This window comes from Platalea leucorodia (assembly GCF_965183815.1).
Source record: "Platalea leucorodia genome assembly, chromosome: 4".
In the NCBI taxonomy this organism is placed as follows: Eukaryota; Metazoa; Chordata; class Aves; order Pelecaniformes; family Threskiornithidae; genus Platalea; species Platalea leucorodia.
In genome coordinates, this window is record NC_138826.1 from 125,241,683 (window position 1) to 125,260,194 (window position 18,512).

Genomic DNA, 18,512 nt, shown 5'->3' on the forward strand with positions numbered 1-18,512 from the left:
AGCATATCCTGCTGAGATTAATCTTTTTTTTTTTTTTTTTTTAATTAACTTTGCAGATCACTTCTGAACTTAGGGAAACTCGCTCAAGCCACCGAACAAAACACATGCAGAGCCTGAATATTTAACTGTATTTGTTAACTGTTACTAAGCGGACATTTTGACATGAGAAAAGCTGAACCTGCATCCGTACATTTGTACACAGTGGTAAAAAAGATTCTTTTGAAGTAGCTGTTTTTTCCCCTCTAAAACCCCAGTTCAGGAATGTATTTAGCATGTGCTTAATTCTAAACACATGAACGTTTGGGAAGAACCAAACGCCTACATATTTGCAGAAGCAGATCTAAAAAGTACATCTAAAACTCTGCTGTCCTCTTTAATTAGGAATTATTCCTCTGGAAACTCCTAGAGTGGTTGAAGTATCCAGCTAAGTAAGCCGATACCCTTTACTGTAGGATCACTCCCATGTCCAGTAACTTAAAATAATGGCAGAAGAACTTTGAACATTTATCTTTTGAATACTAATGGGACTTGAGTATTCATTTAAGAGACACTGCTTCCAGCACTACTGAGCCAGCTGACGTTTTTTTGGCTTTTCATCTGTAGTACGTTCTAATATGTAGTATTACGGGGACTCATTAAAAATTCTAAAATGCATTAAAAGAGCATGCAAGCACACGGAATACATACAAAGCTACAAGTCCTCCAGAGGAAATATTAGACAAGTGATTTTTAACAAGCTATGGAGGATTTAATGCCTAAAATTATCAGCGCAGATTCATTCCAGGCTCATAATGTTTTAATAATAAAATATCTTTAGTGACTAATAATTAACTACCAGTGGTCATTACCTCAATTGCCTATTCAACATTAGTCATTTAGCTCTAACACGTTATTTTCACGCAGGTACTGATACTGCAAACCCAACGGCAAAAAGTTCCTATTTTAGCAGCATCATGTAAAATGGTAAACTCTTGTACTACTTAAGATAGTATCTCCAGGTCATGCTCACAGAAGCATGTCAGAAAACTTACTTACACCATACATTGTGCTATACTTGTTCTATAGATACAAGACTGAATTCTCGTTGTCAAGATTTGCCACACCCAAAGGGTGATGGTAAATAGCTCTTTTTCAAACTGGCAACCTGTCGCAAGTGGGGTCCCCCAGGGATCGATACTGGGCCCAACGCTATTCAATATCTTCATAAGTGATCTGGATAACGGGATCAAGCGTAGCCTGATGAAGTTTGCAGATGACACCAAACTGAGTGGGGAAGCAGACACTCTGGAAGGGAGAGCCACCCTGCAGGAAGACCTGGATAGGCTGGAAGAGGGGGCTAACAAGACCCTTATGAAGTTCAAGAAAGACAAGTGTAAGGTCTTGCACCTGCGAATACATAATCCAGGAGTGCAGCTCAGACTGGGATCCACCTGGCTGGGGAGCAGCTCCGTGGAAAGGGACCTGGGGGTCCTGGTGGGCAGGAGGCTCAACGTGAGTGAGCAGAGGGCTGCTGCGGCCAAGAAGGCCAACAGGAGGCTGGGCTGCATCAACAAGGGCATCACCAACAGAGAGAAAGAAGTCATCATCCCTCTCTACTCGGCGCTTGTCAGGCCACACCTGAATACTGTGTACAGTTCTGGTCCCTGCTGTACAAAAAAGATGTGGACAGGCTGGAGGGGGTCCAGAGAAGGGCCACCGAGATGATCAAGGGTCTGGGCAGCCTGCCATAGGAGGATGAGCTGAGAGAGCTGGGCTTGTTCAGCCTTGAGAAAAGGAGGCTTAGGGGACACCTCATCACCATGTACCAGTATTTAAAGGGTGGCTAGAAAGAAGACGGAGACTCCCTTTTTACAAGGAGTCACTTAGTGAGGACAAGGGGTAACGGGTACAAGTTACTCCCAGGGAGATTCCGACTGGACACGAGAGGTAAATTTTTCACAGTGAGAACAGTCAACCTCTGGAATAATCTCCCCAGGGAAGTGGTTGACTCCGCTACGCTGAACACATTTAACACTCAGCTGGACATGGTGCTGGGCCATCTCATCTAGATTGTGCTAGAAACGTGAGGTCCCTTCCAACCTGGTATTCTATGAAGATTTGGACTTTTTTTGCAGACAGATGATGAATAAAATAATAACTTCTGATTTTTGGTCATTCCTTACTTAACTACTTACCTTTTTTTCTATATCCTGAAGCATGTAAAAAAATCCAGAAGTCAAATTAAATTTATTATATAATGGTGAACAGAAAAAATACAGAAAAATGCATGCATGTTAGGCATATCTGTAATTTAGAACAATGCAAAAAACTACTTGGAAGTTTTGGTTGGGGTTTTTTGGGGGTTTTTTTGTTTGTTTGTTTGTTTTTGTTTTGTTTTGTTTTGTTTTTAAAAGAACCTTCACCAAAAATACCCCTGCTCTATCAAAAGCACACAGCCAAATTTTAATTCTACTTGGATGAAGCAAACCTTGCCCTCTGCCAACCATTTCATCTTCAGTATAGTGCCGTGGAGCACATCCTACAGCCTTGTCCACCGCCATTTAAATCAGCCTTTATTCACTACAGAAAACTAATTACAGGTTTTTCCAAAGCTGATTACACTAAATATTCTACAGCCTAACTACCATGCTTTATATTGATCACGGTTTTGCTTTTTCTGGACAATCCCTGCATCACCTCTCAAACCTGCGTCTTGCTGTGGTGATAGAAACAGATAAAGCGCCATGGATGGTTGTGCCTCCCCAAACCATCCTCTCCCAAATATCTAATACAATACTTCAATGCATTATCATAGTTACCCATACACGAATATTTTATTTATAACCACCTCATGATCCCCGAAATATTTGCGAACTCAAGAACATTCCTTTTGTGCAATTGGAATTAAATAGGCCAGTGACAAAGAAAATGTAAAATTAATGTTCTGTAATGCTCATGAGAACTCGGCTAAGTTTTAGTTCTTAGAATTCAATTGTCTTTGACATGATCCTATCGATAACCTGAAACCAAGCTGCAAATCTGACTTTGGAAAGCCAGTAAGATACAATAAAACTCATGCAAGAGCATCATGGCTTAATTCACTCTCCCCATTACTGACGATTCACAAGGGCAGAAATTTTCAGGGTGTAAAAACACAACAGGTCAAGGGCACATTAACGACAGAGGAGAGAAAACCCATCCCCTCCTCCAGGTCCAGCTGAGTTTAAATTCTTGTCATCTGTGTCTTGCTTGCTGATCAAATACCATTCAAAAGAGAGAAATGGATTTGTTAAACGGCATCTGATCACTAAATTTATATATATGAAAGACAATATGAGCAGGGGAATGCAAATAACATTTGTTCCAAGCGTATCCATCTGAATGCAAGTTTTTGCCCTGGAAAGTTTGTTTTGCCCTGGAAAGTTTGTTAGTTTTTTGGGTTGATTTTGGGGTTTGGTTTCCTGCCCCCCCAAGATAATTAGTGATCAAAACAGCTGGATTTTACTGCACTAAAGACACAGGGGGCCAAGAAGCGAATTATAGTCATGCTGCTTATTGCCCTGATCCTATCAAAGCTTTTGTATCACTGATAAGGTAAGAGATATCAGATTATAAGATTACTAAATAATACATTTATCTAAAGGTTTCATTCCCTATATTGTGAAAGTAACTGGAAGATTTGGTAGGCCAGTAAGAAACTCAGAAAAAAAACTTTCTTCCATACAGCTACCACCCCTGGCATTTATACAGTAACGCAGACACAGCAATGTTTAAAAAAAAATATTCATTTAGACAGGAGACAATATAAATATGCCAAAAGAAGAGAATTCACTGCAGAAATCAAAACCTGTAAAGTAATATTATATTTATGGGGCCGCAGCAACATGATCCCAGCAAATATCAATTAGCCGTAACAAAATAATTAAGAGTAGCCATGTATTCAATTAGCTGAATGCTGCACTTTAGTTGTAAATGAGATATTGGAACAGGTTCATTGCTTCTTCACAAAGTAACTCTAATAAACAAAGCATTTGCTTGGATGTTAGTTAGAAAACAGCTTCAGAAGGTCACCTTTGAGAGGCAGCCCATCTTCCCAAGACTACCCAAAATTAAAATCCAAAAATATATCACTAATATTAAATACAGGTTCTTCAGAATCGTTAGGAAGTTGGACCAAGATTTAAAGGCCAACCTGGGTTTCGTTTGTCAAAAGTAGGGCCTGGATTCAGCACAGCGTGGGTATGAGTTTCCATCACCAGAGAAATGGATGTCTACAAAAAATCCCCGTGCATCGCCTCGTGTACGGCTGCAGGGATACTTGCAGAGCCGTTCCGCGATGAAGCCGAACCCTTCTCATGCTGGATACAACAGATACACATTAATTTTGTCCTTTCTAGGGTAGAACAGAGCAAATAAGCAGCTGACTGAAAATGTATGTTTAATAATTATCTTCAAAAAATAAAGGGATCTAGTTAGCTGGAAACAGCAAGGTTCGAGGTGCGTGCAGTCTATAATTGCTGTTCTTTAAGGAGTTGCAGGGGATAAACCATTACCAGGCAGTTTAGGAGAAGTTTGCAGGCAGATTTCAAAATCAGCTCCTGAAGCACTCAGCAGTCCCACGTTTACAATTGCCCCTCGGTGCAGACTCCGAGCTCCAAATTCATTAACATCCACCGAGTTTACAGAAGAAAACCCCTGAGATGGCTTCAGTTTGCATTTTTTTGGCAGAGAAGAATAATCTGTTTCAAAATAAGAGTCCAGTTTTACACTAAATTTATAAAGCATCATCAGTCATCTGAAAGCGCTCTGCCTAGGTGCCAAGCTGTTTCATGTTCAGTTCCTCATCACCCCGCCATGACCATCAGAGGACGAACTAAGCGGACGACCAAGGGACCAGGTCTCCCAAGCCACATTCAAGGCTGTGAGTGAGACTAGGCATCGGGTCCGGGGGCCGAAAGAGCACCCTGTCACAACGAGACTAAGTAGATTTGCCCGACAAAATGCTAACTACAGCAATGAGGGCTTTTCTCATGGGAAAGGTCACATGAAATATCTACAGGCCTTCAGGCAGGCCCATGTGCTTTGAAGAAAAGGTTACCCGATTAATAAGCAAAAGAAAGCAGCGGCAGAGGGACTGGCCTTCAGCAGCTCCAGAAGCACGACCATCTCGCAGGAAAACTGCTGGCAGGTCAGGATGAATGCGATGTACGGCAAGACAGCAGATCTCAAAAACTGATCTTTCACGATTACATTGCTGGAGACTTTCTGTTTGTTTTACAACTTGAGGTTTGCTGGATGAGCATACCTGTAGGTTAAACCATGGTGTGAATTCACGAGCTCGTTGACACTAACGTCACTCAGGTACAGACTGCGACTGTCACATTGTGGAACAGTTATTCAGCTTTTGACGTCCACTATATTGCTCTGCCCAGAAAACCTTTTGCAGTGGACTACATTCATCCATCACCTATGGCCCCGTGCATTCACATTCGCATGTTGATAAAATTTAAGATGAAAAAGGTTCGTAACTCGTATACATTATTACGGTCAGCAAAACTACAATCTTCGTTCACCGTATATAGTGTCCCAATAAGAATGATTCTCAATTTCCACACTTAATATATGTTGGATTACAACAGTTTTCAATTTTAACCTTCTATTTCACCATATATACACACATCTTCCTGAACGGGCAACAGAAGTAACTTATGGATATTCTTAGGAACACATGCTTCTGCCTTTCCCCCCAAAATAATTTCTTTTTGAAGCTGTCGCTATTCACAAAATCATTCCTCACCACAAAAAATGATCCAGACACATCACTTAGAAAAAAACTATGTTAATTTTCACTTGTAAAGGTAGAGAATAGTTACGAATTAGAAACAGCAGCAAAAATAATGCATCATAAAACATATTCTTTGACAACTGTAATTAAAACAAGCTTTTGTAATTACCAGTAAATGTGCTACAGTACATTTTCTAAAAATAATGAAGTCCTAAAAGAATGAGTAGTGCAGAAAAAAAAAAAAAGATCGCAGTGAGAGGAGGCTAATGGATATAATTAAAAAATTGAATTTACGAACAAGTTAGGATCTAGTCTATACAGAATATATGACATCAAGCTTCATTTACTAAATTGACCAAAGGAGAAAAAACCCAAACGTACACTGTGTCAAAGAAAAGAGTTACGGATTCCAATTTCTAATGTAAGCCAGAAGAACATGCAACAGAAATGAAGAGGCACATTGCTTTCCATCAAGACAGAAGTTCATTGATGTTCTTGTCCCAAAAAGAAGAGCTTCTATTACCATGTTAGAAGTAAAAAGCTGAACAAGGAAGACGTGGGACACCTGCTGAATGAGGTGGGTGATTTAGGGAAAGTCAACACATACAGCTGAGATACTCCAAGGGACCTCAGGAGGTCATGTTGCTCCTGCTCAAAACAGGGTCAACAAAGAGGCCAGACCTGGTACCTCAAGGCTTTATCCAGTTGGGTTTTGAAAACCTCCAGCATGGAGACGGAACAACCCCTACCATCAGCAAGGTCTCCCAGACCGTGTGCAGAGACAGGGCTCAAGGAGGAGAAAGCAGTAACAGCAGTAGATAAGTACTGAGTCACCAAACACTTGAGAGGACTCCAGGTTGCTTCCAGCCTGAACTATTTCACCTGAACCTGGTGAAGGGTCTGGAGCACAAGGCTGGGGAGGAGCGGCTGGGGGAGCTGGGGGGGCTCAGCCTGGAGAAGAGGAGGCTGAGGGGAGCCCTCATCGCTCTCTGCAACGGCCTGAAAGGAGGCTGGAGCCAGGGGGGTCGGTCTCTGCTCCCCAGGAACAAGCGATGGGACGAGAGGGAACAGCCTCAAGCTGCGCCAGGGCAGGGTTGGGTTGGGTATTAGGGAAAACTTCTTACACTGCAAGAGTTGTCAAGCATTGGCCCAGGCTGCCCAGGGCAGGGGCTGAGTCCCCATCCCTGGAGGTATTTAAAAGACGGGTAGACGTGGTGCTTAGGGACACGGGTTAGTGGTGGACTTGGCAGTGCTGGGTTAACGGTTGGACTCGATGATCTTAAAGGTCTTTTCCAACCTAAATGATTCTATGATTTTATTTTATGATCCTATCCACAAAACAAAGGGCAGAAGGATCACAGTTGTACCAAGCTACTACGAAATGAGCAATATGAGTACTAAAGAAAAGCTGGAGTCATCACCAAACTCTGCTCCTCACTGGGTGAACCATCTGTTTGTTCAGTTTGAAATCAACAGATTTTGAAGATTTTATTTTCTTGGAAATAAAAATTAAAATACATTCATGACTATTATATTCATTAGCTATATGCAGAAAAGCCTCATGTTTCCATCCAATCATAGTTCAAAGGAAAAAACATGCTAAACAAATCTGTATTACATATATGCATGTCAAGAGGAATAAAAGAAAGGCATGACTTATTTCTGAAACTGTATACATGCTTTTCATTTAACTAACGCAGTCCAAAAAGATCAAACATTTTAAAGACTATCTGTACTGCTGCCAGGTATTTGTAGCAATTCAAATAATGTCTATAACCATTTCTGACAGCTTCTGATGTTTCAGTCATATGTCAAATATGTACAGTTTTCCACTAATCTTAAAGAAGCAGTCATACACCGCTCTGTATGAGCCAAGGTGGATTCCTCTATATAAAAATGGAGAAAGAGAACTATTATCCTGTAAAATTCAGGAAAAACAACTGCCAGTAAGCAGATGTAGGACTATATTCTATTTCCAGCTTTGTTGCTATACCGCTATTGTAATAAGTCATAAATATTTGCGTCCTTTTTTTACTGTGTTAAGAATTGATCTAATGATAATTTCACAGAAGTACTTTGAAATTCCTGGATGAAATGAACAACAGAAAGATAAAGAAAAGGTATTAGTAAGCACTGTGAGCCAATATTTGATGTACTTTAAAACAATACATCATGTAAAACAAAGGAAAACATAAGGAATCACCACCCTTCCAGAAGGTATTATTACTCCAAATCACCACTGAAGTCCAAAGACAAGTCAGTAAGAAGAAACTTGCACCTCAGTTGCCTGATATCGAAATATCCCAACTAGGGAAAATTTTAAAATCTTCTAAGCTTTCCACCTGGGAACTTTTATTCTTGCTTCAGGAATCCCGCATCTTTTCTCAACACTTTGATATTATATTACTATGTTTTTAAAAGCCACACCTTATTTCTTTTGCCTTGTAAACTGAAGATTCAGTAGACTGAAGGCAAACAGTGAAATAATTCTTATAGATGCTGCTCTAATATAAGGAATGAAAACTCAACATCTCATTGAAGCTCACTTCAAAGTCAATCTCATCTGAAATCCCACAGAAAACTTACTGTATCCTCTGTTTATTAGAGGTCTAGCAGCATCAGGGACCACACATTCTCCAGTGTTTTCCATCTACGAATATCCTACTTCTTGTACCAAATGATCAAAACTACACAGGAATTGATATAATTTCCTTCCAACAGAAGCTGCATCATTGGAACCGGCTGCTCAGTCTGTTATCCTGGTAACCAGTTTCCACTAAAGGCAAAAAATGATCATACCCAAGTAGGTAAATCTACTTTTGAATACAAAATAACAGTACATTTATTTCTTCTCAGCTATTCAAGTTATTGATTTCTGCTTAAGACACAACAGTGAATCACTTGTAACTACATCGGGTGTTTCTCAATACAATACAAGCAGTACCTTCATTTTTGGATATTCAAGAAGCTGCCGCTAAAAAGTATTTTTAAGACAATGGATTATCTGTATTTTTTTTTTAAATTAGACCTTGTTCAATTGAACTCTTTAATAATAAACAAACCATCAAAACTCACTGGCTCTCTTTCAAATAAAGCAGCGATACTGTTGACCACTATTCTAAAACAGAGAGATTTTCCTAATCAGCCTGATAAAAAAAAAGAACTGCAAATAGTAGATAATTTAAGACAAAAGCTGTAACTCAGCAACAAGCTGATCTTTTAAATACGGCATATGAATTAACAGCAAATATTTAGGTATTTCACCTCGGCATTGCCAAGGGAGTATCATTTTGGTCAGTTTTGGGAATGTGGCAGCTTTTACAGAAGACCTTCTCCCATCAAGATACACAAAAAACTGACATGGTAAAGAAAATATTTATAGCTAATTGGTATGTCATATATATATCAAGGCTATACAAAACTTATCCCATTGAGTAAGTCATTGCTTTTTAGCTCTTCTGTTTCGTTCTTTGCAACACTTTGAAAACTCAATTCAAGCAAATAACAGGACAGTTACATAGTTCTTTTCATCGTATCTCTAAAGCATTAAATAAATGTGCGAAAATCCTATGTGATAAGCAAAGTTACTATACCTGTTTAAATTATTAAATACAAACTAACATTCAGCAAAACTAGAAAGCAAAGCCTTGGGAAAGTGGGGGGAAATGGCAGGAAGCGTGGGTGGGGATACAGCAAGATTTAATGCTCTTTGTATTTTAATTAGCAAATTACAATGCCGGTCTTTCAGAATTCTCTTTAAAGTTTTAGCAACTTACTCTGAAATAAACCCACAAGAGAATTACTGCCTTGAACAGAGTACCTCTGAAAGGAGCGGGGATTGATTTATGTATTGATTATTGGTGAGCATCTTCCTTTTGTATAATTCTATAACACGTGTCATTGAATTTCTGTGTCCAACTTCCATTCATTGCACTTTTATTTCTCTTCTCATTGGATTGCAGAGTCTCTAGGGCAGAGCCTGGAACGCACTACACATCTGTGCAGTGTTTAACATAATTATACTTCAAGCTCTGCTGGCGTTTGTATTATTCTAACAGAAATAAATACTATTCTAAGCACAGAAAATATATAAAATTGATGAAAAAAGCAGACTTCATACAAGACAGTAAGGGAGACAAACACTTGGTTTTTGTAAAGACCATGCTGGAAAACCAAATGAAAATAATTTAATTTTTTTTTTTTTTTAAAGCCCTGCCCAGTTCTGATGGTATATATGCGAGTGTGCTAGTAATTTGGGACTGAGCAACTAAAAAAAAAAAAAAGAAAAAATAAACAAACTTACAAACATCATTTACTAATTGGAGGCAGGAAATATATTTAAGAGAGGGTCTGATGCTAACACTTCTGTTCCTTACTCTGACATCCTTGTCGTGTAAATTTGTTGACACAACACTTTGTGATTAACACAGCAGCGCAGAGACTGGCTGTTACACAAACACGGTTCTGCATTTTACTGTACGTTTTACTTGCAATAGGAAAGAATAAAACAGTTGTCTAATGAGATATTCAAAAATAATTCAGCAATACCTTACACAAAGAAAAATGTAAAGCAAATAATCATAAAATCCAATGAAACGCTCACAGGTTTCATAAAAATTACTGGATAGAAATGGGCAAAAAGATCAAAGCAGAGAAGATTACATGCTCAATGTCCCATGTTTCAGGCGGTTTACAACTCAGATGACTTCAATCAAAAAGGGATACGTTGAGATGATAGCAAGGGAAATCATCTTCATTCGTGAAGACCATGTAGAACACCACAAGAAGCTAAGTTACAAGGACCAGGCGGCCTGAAGACAGGTAGGATCCAATGAGGACGAATGGAAAATGATACAACTTGGAAGCAAAAGCCTGCACCAGCCACGGGAAGCATTTTTATTCTAAATGTAAAGCCTCAGAGAAAGACTTTATATTCCTGCAGGCAAGCCAATTAAAAAAAAAAAAAAAAAAAAAAAACAAAAAACTCGTCCCATGCATAACAATAGCCAAATAAAAACAGGAGATTTATGAAGAAAAGAGGAAAGAGGAGACAGCACCACACCGAGATCACAATATTTTACAGATGAAATAACCTCCAGGATCCTCCCAGAGCTCTGGTCACTACACCCCAAAGCTTCAGAGAAGAAAGAAGCCGGAGATACATAAAGACCAAAACCATCAGAAGTGCTTTGTGTATGTAGAAGGGTACATGATAGAGGTATACAAAATAATTAAATGTTCAGAGAAGGTGAGTCAAGCTCTCTTATTTACTCCCTTCTCATAATACGAGACCGAGGAGATATTCAGTGAACAGTGAAATTGAAAAGCAACAAATTTGAAACCAATTAAATGCATAATTAACCTGCAGAACTCACTGCCACAAGTTATCAGTGAAGCCAATCGCTTAACAAAATCCAAGAAAGTTTAGATGTTTGTATTAACTCTGAAAACATCCGCAGTTATACCTGTAAGGTAGCTGAGACTCTGGACTCCCTTAAGGACTGTAAACCTCTTCATCCTGACAACAACTGAAAATATTAAGACTGTCACGCATAAGTTATAAGAGATTAGGAGGAACGTCCCTGTCCTTTTTGTACCAGCCGTATGTTACAAAGCACCTCCAGAGGACTCCTCTGCTCCTTGTGGCGTATGACAAAAAACATGATTTGAGTCAAAAATTTCAGCCACTTTCAGTCAGCTACTGTGATGCTGTATTTACACAACCAAGAAAGAAAAAAAGCCCTAAACGAGCCTTTCCAACTTTTTTCTTTCACAATGGAGATGACAATTTATATAGGGATTGCACAAATCCATACAGAAAGCTTCAAGAAGTCTTATGAAACTCAAGGTATAAAACAAAACAAAATATCTAATCAGCAGGGAAAAAAAAAAAGCTAACAAGTGAATTTAAATACTGCTGAGACAGAAACCAGAATGCCAAACTGGTTCAAATGACTTGTGCAGAAAGAAACACTGCAGAGTTTCTCTGCTCAGCGAATTTCCCACCATTAGCCTTATTGTTCTTAAGACAGAGAAATCCATGCAGCAAAAAGCACAATTTTCCAGCCTGAAGAAGAGAAAAAAATGCTGAGAAGCACACTGAAGACAAGGACAGTGAATCCATGCTCTGAGTTTACCAAAGTAAACCAATACTGATGCCTCCTCTAGCCTCTCCCTTCCCATTTCTGCTCTTCTCCTTCTTCTCTTCACCTTCTTCTCTTCGCAAAAATGGCAAAATTGTCACAGCTATAACTTACGCTCTGCTTTGAGACTTCAGCTGCTTAAATAACTATCAAGGGTGAGTATAAATTAGGACTGTAATTTCAATCTAAATAGTAAGAAGTCAATCACTTGAAAAATCAAATATTACCACTCTAAGGGCTTGGTAGAAATGGATGTGTTTGTCTCACTATGATCCACCAGTAGAGAAACTATTAATTACCGTGTTGGTTTTTCTTACTGTTTATTGCTGTATCACAAATAGAGCAGCTCAACCTTAGCCATCGATCAGGATTCAGCTGTGCTCAGTGCTGCACAAATGCCATAGGGACAGTGAGCAGAAGGAAGAACACCTGCGAGATGTAATATAATATATATTCAAGAGATAAGAAGGTAAGACCACAGACAACAATTAACATCCAATAAGCCGTTCCTTGAAGTATTTTGGGAATTCTTCCATTCTTAGAGAATGGGAGTGGTAGAAGGCACAATAACAAATAAGCTAAACTTGTGCTACCTGTTATTATAACTTATAAAATCATTAAGGTTGGAAAAGACCCTTAAGATCATCGAGTCCAACCGTTAACCCAGCACTGCCAAGCCCACCACTAAACCATGTCCCTAAGCACCACATCCACCCGGCTTCTAAATCCCCCCAGGGATGGGGACTCAGCCCCTGCCCTGGGCAGCCTGGGCCAGGCCCTGACAGCCCTTTGGGGGAAGAAGTTTTTCCCAATACCCAACCCAACCCTGCCCTGGCGCAGCTTGAGGCCGTTCCCTCTCCTCCCATCGCTTGTTCCTGGGGAGCAGAGACCGACCCCCCCGGCTCCAGCCTCCTTTCAGGCCGTTGCAGAGAGCGATGAGGGCTCCCCTCAGCCTCCTCTTCTCCAGGCTGAGCCCCCCCAGCTCCCCCAGCCGCTCCTCCCCAGCCTTGTGCTCCAGCCCCTGCCCCAGCCTCGCTGCCCTGCTCTGGCCACGCTCCAGCCCCTCCATGGCCGCCTTGGGGTGCGGGGCCCAGCGCTGAGCACAGCACTCGAGGGGCGGCCTCCCCAGTGCCCAGCGCAGGGGCACCATCACCTCCCTGCTCCTGCTGGCCACACCAGTCCTGATACAAGCCAGGATGCCACTGGCCCTCTTGGCCACCTGGGCACCCTGCTGGCTCATGTCCAGCGGCTGTCGACCACCACCCCCAGGCCCTTTCCCGCCGGGCAGCTCCCAGCCGCTCCTCCCCACGCCTGCAGCGGTGCCTGGGGTTGCTGTGCCCCCAGGGCAGGACCCGGCCCTGAGCCTTGCTGACCCTCACCCCGTGGCCTGGGCCCATCGCTCCAGCCTGGCCAGGGCCCTCTGCAGGGCCTCCTGCCCTCCAGCAGATCGACACTTCCACCCAACTTGGTGTCGTCTGCAAACTGACTGAGGGTGCACTCACTCACTTCTAGAGAAGTAAATGTTATCAGCCATCAGGACTATCCCAATGTTCACTACTTTTTGTTCGTTTATAATTTTAAGCAGAAGAGAATTAGGGCTCCCATGCAAACAGCTTCTGGCAGAAGGGCATTCCCTATCAATGAAGCTCAGCACAGCGCCCTTACTGCACGTCAAGCAACACAGAATGGAATTAAAATGGAATAAAATGGAATAAGCACAGTCCAGGGGTGCAGGAGCAGGAGCTGTGCCCTCAGTTCAGCTGCTGGTGCAACCTCAGAAAAGATTTATTTCCTTTTCTTTTCCTTTTCCAGGGTGTCGGTGATGTTTGCAAGGAGCCTGAGGGCTGCCTGTACAGTGCTTGGAGAATCTACAGTCCATACATTTTATAAAGCAATACCATTATTTTAACATGACCATTTTATGTTGTGGGTGAGAAAGTCTGCAAGTGAAAGCAAGCATTTAAAAGTGCTTTATAGAAAAGTGGTTTCATCCCAGTCAATAGAATGCTTCAGGAAAATATAAGCTGCCAAGTACTTTTATAATAATGGCAAAAAACCCCCTCTTACATTTTGGGAGTTGCTAAAACATGTCAATTTTACACAATCTTTTGTGTATTGCCCAACATTTAGAGTGCTAGAAAGCAAAGCTCTTCTCTGAATTTGTGAAGTGTTGGGGGTTTTTTTTGTTGGTTTGTTTGATGGGTTGGGGGTTTTGTTTGTTTGGTTGGTTTGGGGTTTTTTTTTGGTTTTTTTTGTTTTTTCTTTTTTTTACTGCATGCTTTAAACCTTATTTGTCATGCAATACAGACTGTTCTAGCCCACAGTGAGAATTAGTGCTTAATTTTCTAAACGTGGAGAGACATACCAAATACTTGCAGAAGTAATGTCACTGGTATTTGCATGAAATTGAGAATAGCAAAGAATTGTTAAAATTAGATTAATTCAGAAATGGTAGAAGACTAACAACTTTTCTCTGTCCTTAAAGAGGAAGAAAAAAAAAATTCTGCAGAACAAAACATGACCGATCATAAATAGGCAAAAAAGATCTAATAAAATGTTTACTCATCCCTCGTAATACGGAGTCCACGACACCTTGTTGAGGTTTCAGGTTATTAAACAAGACACGGCTCTGCAGTGAAACGAGAAGAAAGCCTGGACTAGGGATTGAAGGACCTCCCCTTGTCTTCCCAGTGCCTTGGTCTGGTGCCCAGTAAATACAGAAGTTATGGTGACACGATCGAGGCAGATTAACTGGAAGATTGACTGAAAATGTCAGGAAAGGGATGAACTCTTGTTTTATCCACTTTTTCCCCCTCCTCACACTGTCTTGTGAATTGTAAGGTAAGCCAGATTTCAGAGACAAACAATAAAAGAAGTATATAATTGACTTTCTATGTGTTCTTCTTGGAGTATTTTTTAAATTCTTCTTCATTCAATGACTTTCTATGTGCTCTTCTTGGAGTATTTTTTAAATTCTTCTTCATTCATGAGTGCAAGCATCTAAAGCCACTCTTAAGACATTCCCCTTTTTTATAATTTTGGGTCTAGAGGAGTAATACATACAATACAGGTTAAGAGATTTCAAAAGGAAATTTCGAAAGAAGAAAAACATTATTGCACTGCAGAAAACAAGAAATAATATATATATTTCTCTCTGTATAATTACATTTAATTACCTTGCTACTATCTGCAAGACGTCACATCTATCTGCCAGGTAACACAGCTCTTCAAGCTGTTAACAGCTGGACTCGATGATCTCAGATGTCCTTTCCAACCTTAATGATTCTACAAGCTTACCTGATATGCTACCTTTATTTAACACTGATACACATGCCTGGGGATGGAGATGCTGAAGAACTGAATTTCCAACAGAAAACACATTTCTCTTATAACAGACCTCATTGTGTAGCAATCTCCAACCACTCAGCATTACATAAAAATTATTTATATGTGAGAAAATACTCACAGACATCTTCTGGTACATTTATCACCATGCGTATGATCCTGCTAAATTTCAACCATTTAAGGAGACGAGGGTCAGTTAGTTATCGAGCGAGACAGCGCAGCAAAGTCCACGTTGACCACTGTAGCAACTGGTATGGTTTCATTCACGTTAGTACTGAATCAGTACCTCAACAAGGAGCTAAGGAAATGCCAGACTTTTCAAATGGGGCATAACGTCCTAACCACGTGTCAGTAAAATGTCTAAAGTCCTCCTGTAAAAATTGGGTTCCCCCATTCCCCTAACCGAATGCCAGCTTTGTGAACTGTAATCTACCTTTCCAAATTCAATAGGCAGTCTCCAGCAATGACTATTTTTCACTTCTTCCTTTATGCTATTGAGCACTATTAGACGTCTGCCACATTCTACTTTCACAGCCTCAATTTATAGGTGGAGGAAGCAATATATTTACATGCAGAAGGTAAAATGTATTCGGGGACTGAAATATTGACAAGGTAACTGTGGTAGAAGCACAAGTGTTATTACCGGCGGTGACATACAGTCCGAGCCCAGCTCAGACACACTCCAAAGGAGAGATGGAGGCATGAATCTACATTATGCAGAATATCACCACAGATGCATAAATTCAGCTCCTATAAACTAAAATTAAAGGGAGTCTTGTTTGCTTTTATGAAGCCTTGATCTGTAACACATAGTGAGCAGTATTTTTTTTAAATGAGGGGGAAAAAGCCTCATATCTCCTCTTACTTCACTGGAGTCAATTAATAAAAAGGCCAAAGCAGTCTTCCCTGAAATTTAAGCAGTAAGGGTTTACTGCAGTAGAAGAAAATAATTTTAAGACAAACCTGCAGTAGAAGAAAATAATTTTAAGACAAACCTGCAGGTTTTTTTCAATTTGTAACAAAAAGACCCAAAATCACATGGTCCATGGACCATGTAAACAGAGCTGCTTCATCAAGATTAAAAAAAGCCCCAAAACTGGAGATAAAAATAAAGTGAGCAATTATCAGATTGGAACCTGCTTTTTCACACCAGACAGACAACCTTTGGATTTGTTACATACATTTTTTTTAATGTTTTTTTTTTTACCTAGGCTGCAGATCTGTGCTAGCTTCAGGTAGGTCTGCTGTTAGTCTTGTCTTCTGCACTTGCGGTCACCATTCCTCCTTCTCCCCTGCACTGACTCCCGAACCGCTCGGAATGCCGTGGGCACCAGGACGGGAAGGGACCAGCACCTCATCAGCCTTAGCCCGGCCTGCCGCAGCACCAGAGCAGTGATTATCCGCACCCTGACCATCAGCTCACTAGAGGAAGAGCAGGCTGAATGCCACCTTTCCAATGCCCCCATTAAAAAATAAAAGTGTTTTCTCCTGATCCACAGCTTTGTCCTAAATACAGGACTCTGGAAAAAAAAAAAAAATCCTCAAAACTGGCTGCTCACTCCAAATTCTGGAGTTTCCTATACAAACAGGTCTCACCTTTTATGAGTTTTACTGCTGCCAAAGGCTCTCTTACTCTAAGAACTAAAGAAATATTCTAGACAACATATTTTTATTCCAAAAATAAATGTTCTAGTAGCAAACAAGTACATTTTCAGGGAATACTGGAAGGATTTAACGTTCAGGATGCCCAAATTAAAGTAGAGCTAATAGGGTAGCTGTGGCTAAGTGACATAAGAAATGCAGGCAGGGATTTGGACTTCTTAATTCCACCAAAGGCTACAGCTGCAAAGCAAATATACCTGCTTTAGGCACACAGACCTTTTTTCCCCACCCCAAGTGTATTACTTCACACATACTTGTGTGTGTGCATATATAGGTATTTATACATTTTTATGTATGCATATATGCAAAAAACCCCTTCTCCTTCATACCTTGATCTCAAAAATTACAACATATAGTGAAGACCTTACATTTTCATTCTCAAAAAGTAAAGCATTAAGAGAAAAGTAAAAGGTTTCTACAAAATACTATGTGAAAATTTTTAATCGATATTTCCTTAAAAAGGGGTTTCTTTTTGAAGCCTAAAACTTCGCCCATTTTTATCCATGTGTGAGGCTTCCAAATGATACCGGATTAGATCTGAATCAAAATACAGAAAGCACCAGTAGGGAGGGAATGGCGTACATAAACGACGGAACAAAATTTTCAAGAGGATCAGCATTTTTGTGAAAACGCTTAACTACAAAGCTATCGGTGAATTTAGTGGGACCAAGACTTAGGACCTAGATACTTCTGCAGAGGTTTTTTTTGTTTGTTTTTAATACAACAGGGAGTATCAAAGACACTGAATATTTGACTGATCTTCTCTTGGTTCAGCTCCCCAAAAAAAATTTCAAAGCATTAACACAAGCATTCCCAAACTGTTAAAAAGCGGCAACAGTATCTATTTTAAATGCGTTTTTTGCACAATAAAAAACCCAAAATCAGACGACAGATAGAGATCTACCCTAGTAGTTACAGGTTCAAAAGGATAATGCACATCAAAATAGTACAAACAGATCGGGGAGCGCAAGCACAGGTACACTCAGGGTCTTTTGAGCTACATAAGAGCAATAGCTTTTATCATCATATTCCCTGCGTATAATTTAGCTTTTCTGTCTAATATTTACAGCAGGGATAAGTCTGACAAATATTTTATTCCTCTGTCTGCTCGTAGACATTTACAAGTTCACAAGCAAAAAGCCATACGTCTGAGGCTGAGTACCAGAGATGGCTTGGGTAAAACTGCAGTCACAGCTCATCTCCTGCTCCGGGCTACCTGAACCTCCTCAGGTTATTCTCAGATCACGACTGTGATAAATTATGAAGACACAGAAAAGCAAGAAATATGGAAGTATTTGTTAAGGGCAAAATGGGAAAAACACAGAAGGATCCTGCAGCAAAATGCGGAGCGCTGCTATAATCCTCCCCCTGAAGGCCATAAAAGATCTATAAGTTTCATGATACGGCTGGGAACGTTGGTGAGGAGGTAGAAGACAGGTTCCTCCAAAAGCAAGTCAGAGAAAGAACTGAGGCCAGTGTCCAACCAGCGCTGGACATCATCGATGGGAGAACTGAAACTCATGCTAGAGGCGAGGAAGATTATTTTCTATTTCCATAGACATGAACACCAAGCCCTGCCTTTCCAGCAGACCAAGTAT

General features: G+C 40.4%; 1 protein-coding gene across 2 annotated transcripts in view; it reads right to left on the reverse strand.

Annotated features, from left to right (window-relative positions):
* Window positions 1-18,512, reverse strand: part of CHCHD3 (coiled-coil-helix-coiled-coil-helix domain containing 3) — a 164,268-nt gene that overhangs the window by 58,911 nt on the left and 86,845 nt on the right. The gene's annotated exons all lie outside the window — the stretch shown is intronic.